The 12,084-nt window shown below is 39.0% G+C and overlaps 1 protein-coding gene and 1 pseudogene across 11 annotated transcripts in view; one reads left to right on the forward strand and one right to left on the reverse strand.

The window, feature by feature from the left end:
• The window catches only part of LOC105480503 (dedicator of cytokinesis 3), a 647,888-nt gene that overhangs the window by 166,667 nt on the left and 469,137 nt on the right, over window positions 1-12,084 (forward strand). The window lies entirely within an intron of this gene.
• On the reverse strand, window positions 11,206-11,888 carry LOC105480630 (hsc70-interacting protein pseudogene; annotated as a pseudogene).

The following is a 12,084-nucleotide window of genomic DNA, read 5'->3' on the forward strand; positions in this document are numbered from 1 at the left end:
GCTGTTGTTAACAGTGCTGCAACAAACATGGGAGCACATATATCTCTTCGATATACTGATTTCCTTTCTTTTGGCTATATAACCAGCAGTGGGATTGCTGGATCATATAGTAGCTCTAATTTTAGTTGTTGGAGGAACCTCCAAACTGTTCTCCATAGTGGTTGTACTAATTGACATTCCCACCAACAGCATACAAGGTTTCCCTTTTCTCCACATCCTCACCAGCATTTGTTATTGTTTGTCTTTTGGATATAAGCCATTTTAATTCGGGTGAGATGATATTTCATTGTAGTTTTGATTTGTATTTCTTTGGTGATCAGTGATGTTGAGTACCTTTTCATATACCTGTTTTACAGTTGGTATATTTTCTTTTGAGAAATGTCTGTTCAGATCTTTTGCCCGTTTTTTGATCAGATTATTTGATTTTTTTCCTGTAGAGTTGTTTGAGTTCCTTATATATTCTGGTCATTAATATTTTCTCTTATTCTGTGGGTTGTTCATTTTGTTGATTGTTTCCTTTGCTGTGAAGAAGCTTTGTAACTTGATGTGATCCCGTTTGTCCATTTTTTCTTTTGTTGCCTGTTCTTTTGGGGTATTAAGAATTTTTTGGCGGGGTTGGGCACAGTGGCTTATGCCTGTAATCCCAGCACTTTGGGAGGCTAAGGTGGGCAGATCACGAGGTCAGGAGATCGAGCCCATCCTGGCCAACATGGTGAAACCCCGTCTCTACTAAAAATACAAAAATTAGCTGGGCATGGTGGCATGTGCCTGTAATCCCAGCTACTCGGGAGGCTGAGGCAGAAGAATCCCTTGAAGCAGGGAGTCAGGGGTTACAGTGAGCCCAGATCGTGGCACTACACTCCAGCCTGGTGACAAAGCGAAACTCTTTTTTTTTTTTTTTTTTTTTTTAGACAAAGCTTTGACCGACCAATGACCTAGAGAGTTTCCCCAAGATTTTCTTCTAGTAGTTTTGTAGTTTGAGGGTATATTCAAATCTTTCACCCATTTTGATTAGATATTTTTATATGGTGAGTGATGGGGTCTAGTTTCATTCTGTAGGTGGATACTCAGGTTCCCCAGCACCATTTGTTAAAGAGAATGTCTTTTCCTCAGTGTATGTTCTGGGCACCTTTATTGAAAATGAATTCACTGTAGATGTGTACGTTTGTTTCTGGGTTCTCTATTGTGTTCCTTTGGTGTGTATGTCTATATTTATGCCACTATTTATGCCAATACCATGCTCTTTTGGTTACTATAGCTCTCTAGTATAATTTGAAGTCAGGTAATGTGATTCCACCAGACTTGTTCTTTTTCTTAGGGTAGCTGTGGCTATTCTGTTTCTTTTGTGGTTCCAAATATATTTTAGGATTTTTTTTTCTGTTTCTGTGAATAATGTCATTGGTATTTTAGTAGGGATTGCATTGAATCTGTAGATTTCTTTGGGAACTATAGACACTTTAACAGCATTGATTCATGCAATCCATGAACATGGAATGTTTTTTATTTTTTGGCATCCCTTCAATTTCTTTAGTCCTTGTTTTATAGTTTTTATGATAGAAATCTTTTACTTCTTTGGTTACCTCATAGATTTAATTTTATGTGTGGTTATTGTAAAGAAAATTACTTTTTGAATTTCTTTTTTAAATTGTTCACTATTGGCGTATAGGAATGCTACTGACATTTGTATGTTCATTTTGTATCCTGTGACTTTACTGAATTTGTGTGTGTGTGTGTGTGTGTGTGTGTGTAGTCTTTAGGTTTTTCTAAATATAGGATTATATCATCTGCAAGGATAACTTGACTTTTTTCTTTCCAAATTGGATGCCCTGTATTTCTTTCTGTTGTCTGATTGCTGTACCTAGGACTTCCAGTACTATGTTGAGAAACATGGAAAGCGGGCATCCTTATAGTGTTCCAGATCTTAGAGGAAAGAAAGGCTTTCAGCTTTTCCGCAGTCAGTATTATACTAGCTGTGGGTCTGTCATATATGGCCTTTATTATGTTGAGGTGTGTTTCTAGTTACTTACTGTTTTTTTTTGAGGTTTTTTTTTTTTTTCATGAAGGGATTTTGAACTTTATCAGATGCTTTTTCATAATCAATTGAAATGATCATATGGTTTTTGTCTTTTGTTGGTAATGATGTATCACATTGATTTGTGTATGTAGAGCCATCCTTCTGTCCCAGGGATGAATCTTACTTGATCATGATGAATGATCTCTTTAATATACTGTTGAATTCGTTTTGCTAGTATTTTGTTGAGGATGTTTGCATCAGTGTTCACCAGAGATACTGGCCTGTAGTTTTCCTTTTTTATGTGTCATTGTTTGATTTTGATATTAGGGTAATAATGGCCTCATAGAATGGTTTGGAAGTATCCCCTCTTCCTCTATTTTTTGTAATATTTTAAAGAGGATTGGTATTAGTTCTTCTTTAAATGTTTGGTAGAATTCAGCACTGAAGCCGTTGGGTCCCAGGCTTTTCTTTACTGGGAGACTTTTTTTTTTTTTTTTTTTTTTTTTTTGAGACGGAGTCTCGCTCTGTCGCCAGACTGGAGTGCAATGGCACGATCTTGGCTCACTACAATCTCCGCCTCCCGGGTTCAAGTGATTCTCCTGCCTCCGCCTCCTGAGTAGCTGGGATTACAGGCACGTGCCACCACAGCCAGCTAATTTTTGTATTTTTAGTAGAGACAGGGTTGCACCATGTTGGCCAGAATGGTCTTAATCTCCTAATCTTGTGATGTGCCCACCTCAGCCTTCCAAAGTGCTGGGATTACAGGCTTGAGCCACCATGCCCGGCCTGCTTTTGTTTTTCCTTTGGAGACAGGATCTCACTCTGTCACCCATTCTGGAGTGTGGTGGCATGATTATGGCTTACTTCAGCTTCACCCTCCCTGGACTCAAGCATTTCTCACACCTCAGATCCCCAAGTAGCTGGGACTACAGGCACACACCACCACACCTGACTAATTTTTGTATATTTTGTAGAGTTGGGATTTCACGAAACATTTTGCCCAGGCTGGTCTCAAACTCCTGGGCTCAAGTGATCCACCTGCCTCAGCTTCCCAGAGTGCTGGGATTATAGGCGTGAGCCACTGCACCAAGCTGATTTTTTATTATGGCTTTGATCTTGTTACTGGTTTTGCAGGTTTTGGATTTCTTCATTGTTTAATATTGGTAAGTTGTAGGTCTAGGAATTTCTTCTAGATTTCCCAATTTAATGGTATTGGCATATACTTGCTCATAGTAGCCACTAATGATCCTTTATTTTTCTGCAGTATCAGTTGTAATGTCTCCATTTTCATCCCTGATTTTATTTATTTGGATAATCTGTTTTTTTTTTTTTTTTTTTTGGTCTGGCTAAAGGTTTGTCAGTTTTGTTTAACTTTTCAAAAAACCAACTTTTTTCATTTTTAAAAATTGTTTTCTTTGTTTCAATTTTATTTCTGCTCTGATTTTTTTTTTTTTTTTTTTTTTGAGATGGGGTCTCAGTGTCACTCAGGCTGGAGTCAGTGGTGTGATCTCAGCTCACGGCAACCTCTGCCTCCTGGGCTCAAGTGATTCTCCCACCTCAGCCTCCTGAGTAGCTGGGACCACAGGCGCGTGCTGCCATGCCCAGCTAATTTCTTGTGTTTTTGGTAGAAATGGGATTTTGTCATGTTGGCCAGGATGGTCTCAAACTCCTGAGAGCAAACTCCACCTGCTTTGGCCTCCCAAAGTGCTGGGATTACAGGTGTGAGCCACCATGTGCGACCTGATCTTTTTTTTTTCTTCTGCTGATTTTGGGTTTGATTTGCTCTTGCTTTGCTAGTCCTTTAAGATGGATTGTTAGATTGTTTAAAGTTTTCTTCTTTATTGATGTAGGTACTTATAGCTCTAAACTTCCATCAAAGTACTGCTTTTGCTGTAGTTTTCTTTCCAGAAATTTTTCAATTTTTTAAAAAATTACTTCACTGATCCACTGGTTATTCAAGAGCATGTTGTTTCATTTGCGTATATTTGTATAGTTTCTACAAATCTTTTTGTTGTGATTTCTAGTTTTATTCCATTGTGGTCAAAGAAGATGCTTAATATTGTTTCCATTTTAAAAATATTTTAAGAGTTGTTTTGTGACCTAACATATAGTTTGTCCCTGAGAATAATGCATGTACTGAGGAAGAGAATGTGTATTCTGCTGCCTTTGCATGAAATGTTCTGTAAATATCTATTCGATTCGTTTCATCTGTAGTGCAGATTAAGTCTGATGTTTCTTTGTTGATTTTCTGCCTGGAAGATATCTCCAATACTGAAAGTGGGGTTTTGATGTCTCCAGCTATTATCGTATTAAAGTCTATCTTTGTCTTTCACTCTAATAATATTTGGTTGGTATATTTGTGTTCTCCAGTGTTGGGTGCATATGTACTTAAAATTGTTATATTCTCTTACCGAATTGACACTTTATTGTTATATAGTGTACTTCTTCAAATCTTCTTTTAATTTTTGTCTTGATATCTATTTTGTCTAAGTATAGCTACTTCTGCTCTTTTTTGGTTTCCATTGGTATGGAATATCTTTTTTCATGTTTTTATTTTTAGTGCACGTGTACCTTTATAGGGTAAGTGTGCTTCTTGTAAGCAAAAGATCATTGGGTCTTGTGTTTTCATTTATTCAACCATGCAATATCCTTTGATTGGAAAGTTTAGTCCTTTTCCATTCAGCATTATTATTGATAAGTAAGGACTTATTCCTGTTCTTTTGTTATTTGTTTTCTGGTTGTTTTGTTGTCTTCTCTTTTTTCTTTCTTTCCATTCTACTTTTTTGTGAAGATATTTTTCTCCGGTGATATGATTTAATTTTTTGCTTTTTTTGGATCTCTTGTATTTTTTTTTGTGATTACCATGAGGCTTGCAAATACTACCTTATTATCCATTATTTTTAGCTGATAACAGCTTAACACTGTTAGCATAAACTTACAAGCAAAAAGAAAACTTAGAAAAACTTCACTTTAACTTAATTCCCCTGCTTTTCAACTTTTTGTTGTTTCTTTTTATATTTTATTGTACTGCCTCTCCTGAATAGTTGTTGTAGTTATTATTTTTTGTGGGCTAATCATTTTGTCTTTCTACTTAGAATAAGAGTAGTTTACAGACTGCAGTTACAGTTTTATATATAATATTCTGTATTTTTCTGTGTACTTAGTATTACCGATGAGTTTCGTACCTTCAGGTGATTACTTGTTGCTTGTCATCATCCTTTTTCTTTCTGATTAAAGTACTCCCTTTAGCATTTTTTGTAGGACAGGTCTGGTGTTGATGAAATCCATCTGCTTTTGTTTATCTGGGAAAGCCTTTATTTCTCCTTCATGTTTTAAATGTATTTTCCCTGTATACGTTATTCTAGGGTAAAAGTTGTTGTTTTTTTCTTCAGCACTTTAAATATGTTATGCCACTCTTCTGGCCTGTAAGGTTTCCATGGAAAAGTTTGTTGTTAGACATGTTGGAGCTCCATTGTATGTTAGTTATTTGTTTCTTTTCTCTTGCTGCTTTTAGGATCCTTTTTTAAATCCTTGATCTTTGTGAGTTTGATTATTAAATGTCTTGAGGTAGTCTTCTGTGGGTTAAATTTGCTTGGTGTTCTGTAACCTTCTTGAACTTGGATATGGATGTCTCTCGCTATGTTTGGAGGGTTCTCTGTTATTATTTCTTTTTGTTTTTTTTTTTGTTTTTTTTTTGAGATGGAGTCTCGCTCTGTGGCCCAGGCTGGAGTGCAGTGGCGTGATCTCCGCTCACTGCAAGCTCTGCTGCCTCCTGAGTTCACGCCATTCTCCTGCCTCAGCCTCCCGAGAAGCTGGGACTACAGGCACCCGCCACCACGCCTGGCTAATTTTTTTTTTTTTCCTTATAGTAAAGTTCCAAACCCTATTTCTTTCTCTACCTCCTCTTTAAGGCCAACCCTTAGATTTGCTCTTTTGAGGCTATTTTCTAGATCCTGTCATCTTGCTTCGTTGTTTTTTATTCTTTTAATGTTTGTCTCCTTTGTGTATTTTCAAATAGCCTGTCTTAAAACTCACTAATTCTTTCTTGTGCTTGATTCATTCTGCAGAATGAATCATTCTTGATTCAATAGACTCTGGTGCATTATTCAGTATGTCAGTTGCATTTTTCAACTCCAGAATTTTGGCTTGATTATTTTAAATTATTTCAGTCTCTTTGCTAAATTTACCTGATAGAATTCTGGATTTCTTCTGTGTGTTATCTTGAATTTCTTTGAGTTTACTAAAAACAACTATTTTGAGTTCTCCAAAAGGTCATGTATCTCTGTTTCTCTGGATTTGGTTCTGGGTGCCTTATTTAGTTTATTTGGTAAGGCCATATTTTCCTCGATATGGTCTTGATACTTGTGGAGTTTCGTCTGTGGTAGGCATTGAAGAGTTAGTTATTTAAGGTAGTCTTTGAGTTAGTTATTTATTGAGCTTGTTTGTACTTGTCTTTCTTAGGAAGGCCTTCCAGATATTCAAAGGGACTTGGCTGTTGTGATTTAAGCTGTGTCTGCTTTAGGGGAGACCCCAAGTCTAGTTAATGCTGTGGTTTTTTCAGATTTGTAGAGGGACCACCTTGATGGTCTTGGACAATATCTGGAAGAATTCTCTGTGTTATCAGACAGAGACTCTTGTTCTCTTCTCTTACTTTCTGCCAAACAAGCAGTCTCTCTCTCTGTTTTGAGCCACCTGAAGCTGGAGTTTGAGTGACGCAAGCACCTCTGTGGTCACCACCACTAGGACCGTGCTGGGTCAGACCTGAAGCCAGGTCCACTGGGTCTCACCCAAGGCCTACTGTAACCACTCCCTGGCTACTGTATATGTCTGTTCAAGGCCCTGGAGCTCTAGAATGAGCAGGTGGCAAAGCCAGTCAGGCCTGTGTCCTTTCCTTCAGGGTACTGAGTTTCCCCAGTTCCTGGGTGGGTTTAGAGGTGATATCTGGGAGCCAGGGACTACAGTCAAAAACCTAAGAAGTCTGCCTTGTGTTCTCTTGTACCATAGTTGAGCTGACGCCAAAACCACAAGACACCATCCTTCCCCTTCTTTCCTCCCCTTTCCAAAGGCAAAGGAGCCTCATCCTGTGACCCCTGCCATCACAGGCCCATGGGGCCTACTGCCAGACTACCACCAATATTTTAAGGCCAAGAGCTCTTCAGTCAGCTTGTGGTGACTCTTTCCTGGCCTGAGACTCACCCTTCAGGGCAGCGGGCTCCTCCCTGGCCCAGGACAGGTCCAAAAATGCTGTCCAAGAGCCAAGTCCTGGAATCAGGGACCCAAGAGCCTGCTTTGTTCTGTACCTACCTGTGACCTCGTTGGTTCCTAAGGTGTAAGAGAAAGCCCCCCTTACTTTTCCCCTCCACTTTTCTCAAGCAGAAGGCTTGCCTGGTAGCCAACACAGCTGGAAATGTGCTGAGTTTCGCCCGAAGCCAGCAAGTTTCAGATTCTCACCCAAGGCCCTTGATGTAGTACCTGGGTATCACTCCTGGTTATTCAGGCCCCCAACGGCTCTTTAGGTAGCAGATGATGAATTTTGCTAGGATTTTGCCCTTCCCTTCAAGGCAGCGGGTTCTCTTCTGGCCCAGGGCATGTTTAGATGTGTCGTCTGGGAGGTAGGGCCTGGAAAGGGGACCTCATGACCTCACAACTCTGAGCAGTGCCTTATACTGCTGTGACTGAGCTGGTATCCAAGATGCCAGACAAAGTCTTCTTCACTCTTTCCTCTCCTCTCCTCATACAAAAGGAAGGGGTCTGTTGGAGCTGCAAGCTGTGCAGCCTGGGGGGTTAAGGGAGAGGTGATGCCAGCACTTTCTTAGCTACCCTAGCTGTTCTCTCATTAGATTGTGTGTTTCCTAATCCACTGGCTCTGGGTCTGGTTTGCCACTGGGACTCACCTAGGAGTTACAGTCCTTGTGGCCTAGACTGCCTTTCAAGTTTATTTAGAGCCCCAGAGTCTTTAGCCTGAGGTGGTGAGACTTTCAGGAACTCAAGTTCCAATCACTGAGATCAGCTATTCTCCTCTGCCTAGGGCTGGTTTAAATGCTTTCTTCATGGGCACACATCAGCCAAATTTATTCTGGTTTTTACTTCTGCTCTAATGGAACAGCTTTGAGTTCAATGTCTCCCAGTTTCTACGCACTCTTTCTCCCCCAGCATACAGAATTATTCTCTGCACCATGCAGTAGCTGCTATGGGTTGGGGGAAATGTGGTGTCTGTGATTCAAAACTGTTTTTTCTGCCTCTTCATTTTCTCTTTCAGTAATGTAAAGTTAAAATTGGATGCTGTAAGTACTTGCCTGAGTTTTGGTTTTTATGAAGGTGTTTTTTTCTTTTGTTTTGTCTTTTGTTAAATTGTCCTCTCAGTGGGGTGATCAGTGGAGCTTTCTATTTGAGCATCTTGCTCCATCTTTTCCTCCTGTCATTGGTATTTTGATAGGAATTGCATTAAATGTATAGATTGCTTTGGGAAGTATATTTTGCTGGATGTGATAGGTCACACCTGTAATCTCAGCACTTTGGGAGGCTGAGGTGGGAGGGTCACTTGAGCCCAGAAGTTTGAGACCTGCCTAAGCAAGATGGCAAAACCTTATGTCTGCAAAAAATAAAAAAAAAAATTAGCTGGGCATGGTGGATGCATTTGTAGTCCCAGCTACCTGGGAGGCTGAAGCAGGAGGATCCCTTGAGCCTAGGAGTTCAAGGCTGCAGTGAGCTAATTGTTCCACTGCACTCCAGCCTGGTGATGAAATGGGACCCTATATCTTAGAAATAAATTTAAAAAATGAAAAAAGTATAGGCATTTTAACAATATTAATTCTTCTAATCCATGAACCTGGCATATCTTTCCATTTATTTTGTGTCCTCTTCAGTTTCTTTCATTAGTGTTTTGTAGTTTTACTTGTAGAGATCTTCCACTTGGTTAAATTTATTCCTAAGTATTTTATTTTATTTTTGGTAGCGATTGTAAATCAGATAGCTTTTTTGATTTTTCACTGGTAGTATGTGTAAATGCTACTGATTTTTGTATGTTGAGGTTGTATGCTGCAACATCACTAAATACGTTTTTCAGTTCTGAGCTTTTTTGTGGTGGTGTCTTTAGGTTTCTCTAAATATAAGGTTATTGTGGCCATAGAAAAGAATGAGTTCATGTGCTTGCAGGCACATGAATGAAGCTGGAAGCCATCATTCTCAGCAAACTAACATAGAAACAGAAAACCAAACGCCACACGTTCTCACTCTTAAGTGGGAGTTGAACAATGAGAACACATGGACACAGAGAGGGGAACATCACACACCAGAGTTGTGGGGAAAGGGTGGGAGAGCATTAAGACAAATACCTAATGCATGCGGGGCTTAAAACCTAGATGATGAGTTGATATGTGCAGCAAACCAACATGGCACATGTGTACCTATGTAACAAACCTGCACGTTCTGCACATGTATCCCAGAAGTTAAAGTAAAATAAAAAAAAAATTATGTTGTCTGCAAACAAGGATAATTGGATTTTTAAAATTCCAATTTGAGTGCCCTTTCACTTCTTTCTCTTGCCTGTTTGCTCTGTCTAGGACTTGCAGTACTATGTTAAATAAAAGTGGTGGAAGTCTTATCCTTGTCTTGTTTGAGATCTCTTTGGAAAGACTTTCAATTTTTCCCTGTTCGTTCAGTATGATATTAGCTATGGGTTTGTTATGTGTGGCCATTGTGTTCAGGTAAATTCCTTCTGTACTCACTTTGTTTAGAGGTTTTATCATGAAGGGATTTTGAACTTTATCAATGCGTTTTCAGCACCCATTGAAATGATACGGATTTTGTCTCTGATTTTGTTGACGCGATGTATCATGTTTTTTGATTTTCATATGTTTAACCATTCTTGATTCCCTGGGATGAATCCCACTTGATCATGATGAATTATGTTTTTGATATGTTGTTGAATTTGAGTATTTAATATTTTGTAGAAGATTTTTGCATTTATGTTGATCAGGATTATTGGCCTATAGTTTTCTTGTTTGTTGTGTCCCTGTCTGATTTTGGTATCAGAGCAGTGCTTGCCTCATAGAATGAAGTTGCAATCGTCTCTTCCTCTTTAAGTTTTTGAATTAAAAAAAAAAAAACTGTTGTGTTTTGAGAGTCTTTGCCTGTTCGCTGTTGAAATAATATGAAACATTTTCTTGATATATTGAACAAGAACAGAGCTGAATAAGCCAGCTCTACTGGAGCATTAAAGAAAATTCTTTACCATTATGTAAGGTTTAAATGTAACTGGCACGAGGGTGCATGCTATGTAAAACATAATAAGATTACTGCTGCTATACCAAGTACTTCCAGTCTCTCCTCAGGTTCTGTTGAAATACTGGTAATATTAATAGTTTTATCAGAATTATTCATGTTAAAAAATCATTTAAAAAGAGAAATCAAAATTTCTCACTAATCATATATTCAACTCAAACTTTATCTACTTAAATTAGTTTTATTTGTCTCCCACTTGTAAACCTGTATTTCACTAAAACCAGAGCAATAAATCTTCCATACTTAAGTATCTTCCTTGCCTAATGATTTAAGGGAAAAATACAAAATGATTATTAAAGAAAAATATATGAACTAACACATCCTTTTGTTTTAAATGTTTTAAGTTTTAAAATATTTAGTATTTTATTCAGTATAAATATTTAGTATTTTATTATAGTTTGTAATTTCTAGCAGGAACACATGATTTGAATGAATATCCTAATGGCAAACTATAGTAAAATATTCAGCTGCATTTGGGAAAGAGGGATAGAGATGATCTTCAAAGCCTTCTAGTTGTCTTGATCAGAGGTACACTTGTTTGTATTATTGTAACATTTATTAGGTGATCTAGTTTGCTTTTCCTTCACCTAGGGAGTTTTACTTGTCCAAAGGGCATTTTGCTTCACTTAATTGGCTGACAATTTACTGATGAGATTCATAACTTTTTGGTTGCTCTGGTGTTTTGACATATTTGCTGTGTTCTGGGCCACATCCTAGAAGGACCACCATAACTTCTGTTTCCTGCATGGCTGCAAGAACCTCTAGATCAAGCTTGTCAAGCCCATGGGCCATATGTAGCCCAGAACAGCTTTGAATGTGGCCCAACACAAAATTGTCAACTTTCTTAAAACATTATGAGATTTTTTGCGATTTTTTTTTTTTTTAAAGCCCATCAGCTCTTGTTAGTGTTACTGTATTTTATGTGTGGCCCAAGACAATTCTTCTTTGAGTGTGGTCCAGGGAAGCCAAAAGATTGAACACTGCTGCTCTAGATCACTAAGAATTTCATTGCATCCAGGCATTTCTGCCATTCCAGACATTGCTCCAGGAAAATTACCAGGCATTGCCCTGGGAAAGCCACCTTGAAAAGAGCCATACTGAGCTCCTGAATGTCATCTGGCTTCTTCTGCCTCTGAGCGCTCTCATGATCTTATGGAGCCTTCTTTAACCCTTTTTATTCTTTCTTTGATTTCTTGCTCTTGATACTTCTATTCAACCTTTCTCTAATGTTCTGCAATTTTCTTGGCCCTCAGTTGAACTTCTTTCAGCATTGCACTAGCATCTTTATCACAATCTAGTTTATAGTCAGGGGCAAGATTATAGCTGCTGCTTTCCAATGGCCCAGAAATTTGTGTGCTTTCCTCACCGCTTGTAAGGCTGAGCCTTATCAGAATTTATTTCATTTGTTCTGTCAGTCTCGAATGGCAATGTTTGGCTTCTGTAATGTGATAAAGACACTGACTCTCTTGACATACAGAATGGTCAAGTGAGGATTCAGCTTGGTGGCATCTGTGAACAAGACAGTGGCTTTCTGTAGTGCACCTTTATCTGGGGCTTCAATGGCAGCCTCGCTTCCTCTCCTCTCGCCTTGCCTCGCCTCCCCTCCCCTCCCCTCCCCTCCCCTCCCCTCCACTCTCCTCCACTCTCCTCCCCTCTCTTATCTTTTTTGATATGGAGTCTTGCTCTGTTGCCAGGCTGGAGTGCAGTGGCATGATCTCAGCTCACTGCAACCTCCGCCTCCTGGGTTCAAGCGATTCTCCTGCCTCAGCCTCCTGAGGAGCTGGGAT

The sequence above is a fragment of the Macaca nemestrina genome, chromosome 2, assembly GCF_043159975.1.
Source record: "Macaca nemestrina isolate mMacNem1 chromosome 2, mMacNem.hap1, whole genome shotgun sequence".
NCBI lineage: Eukaryota > Metazoa > Chordata > Mammalia > Primates > Cercopithecidae > Macaca > Macaca nemestrina.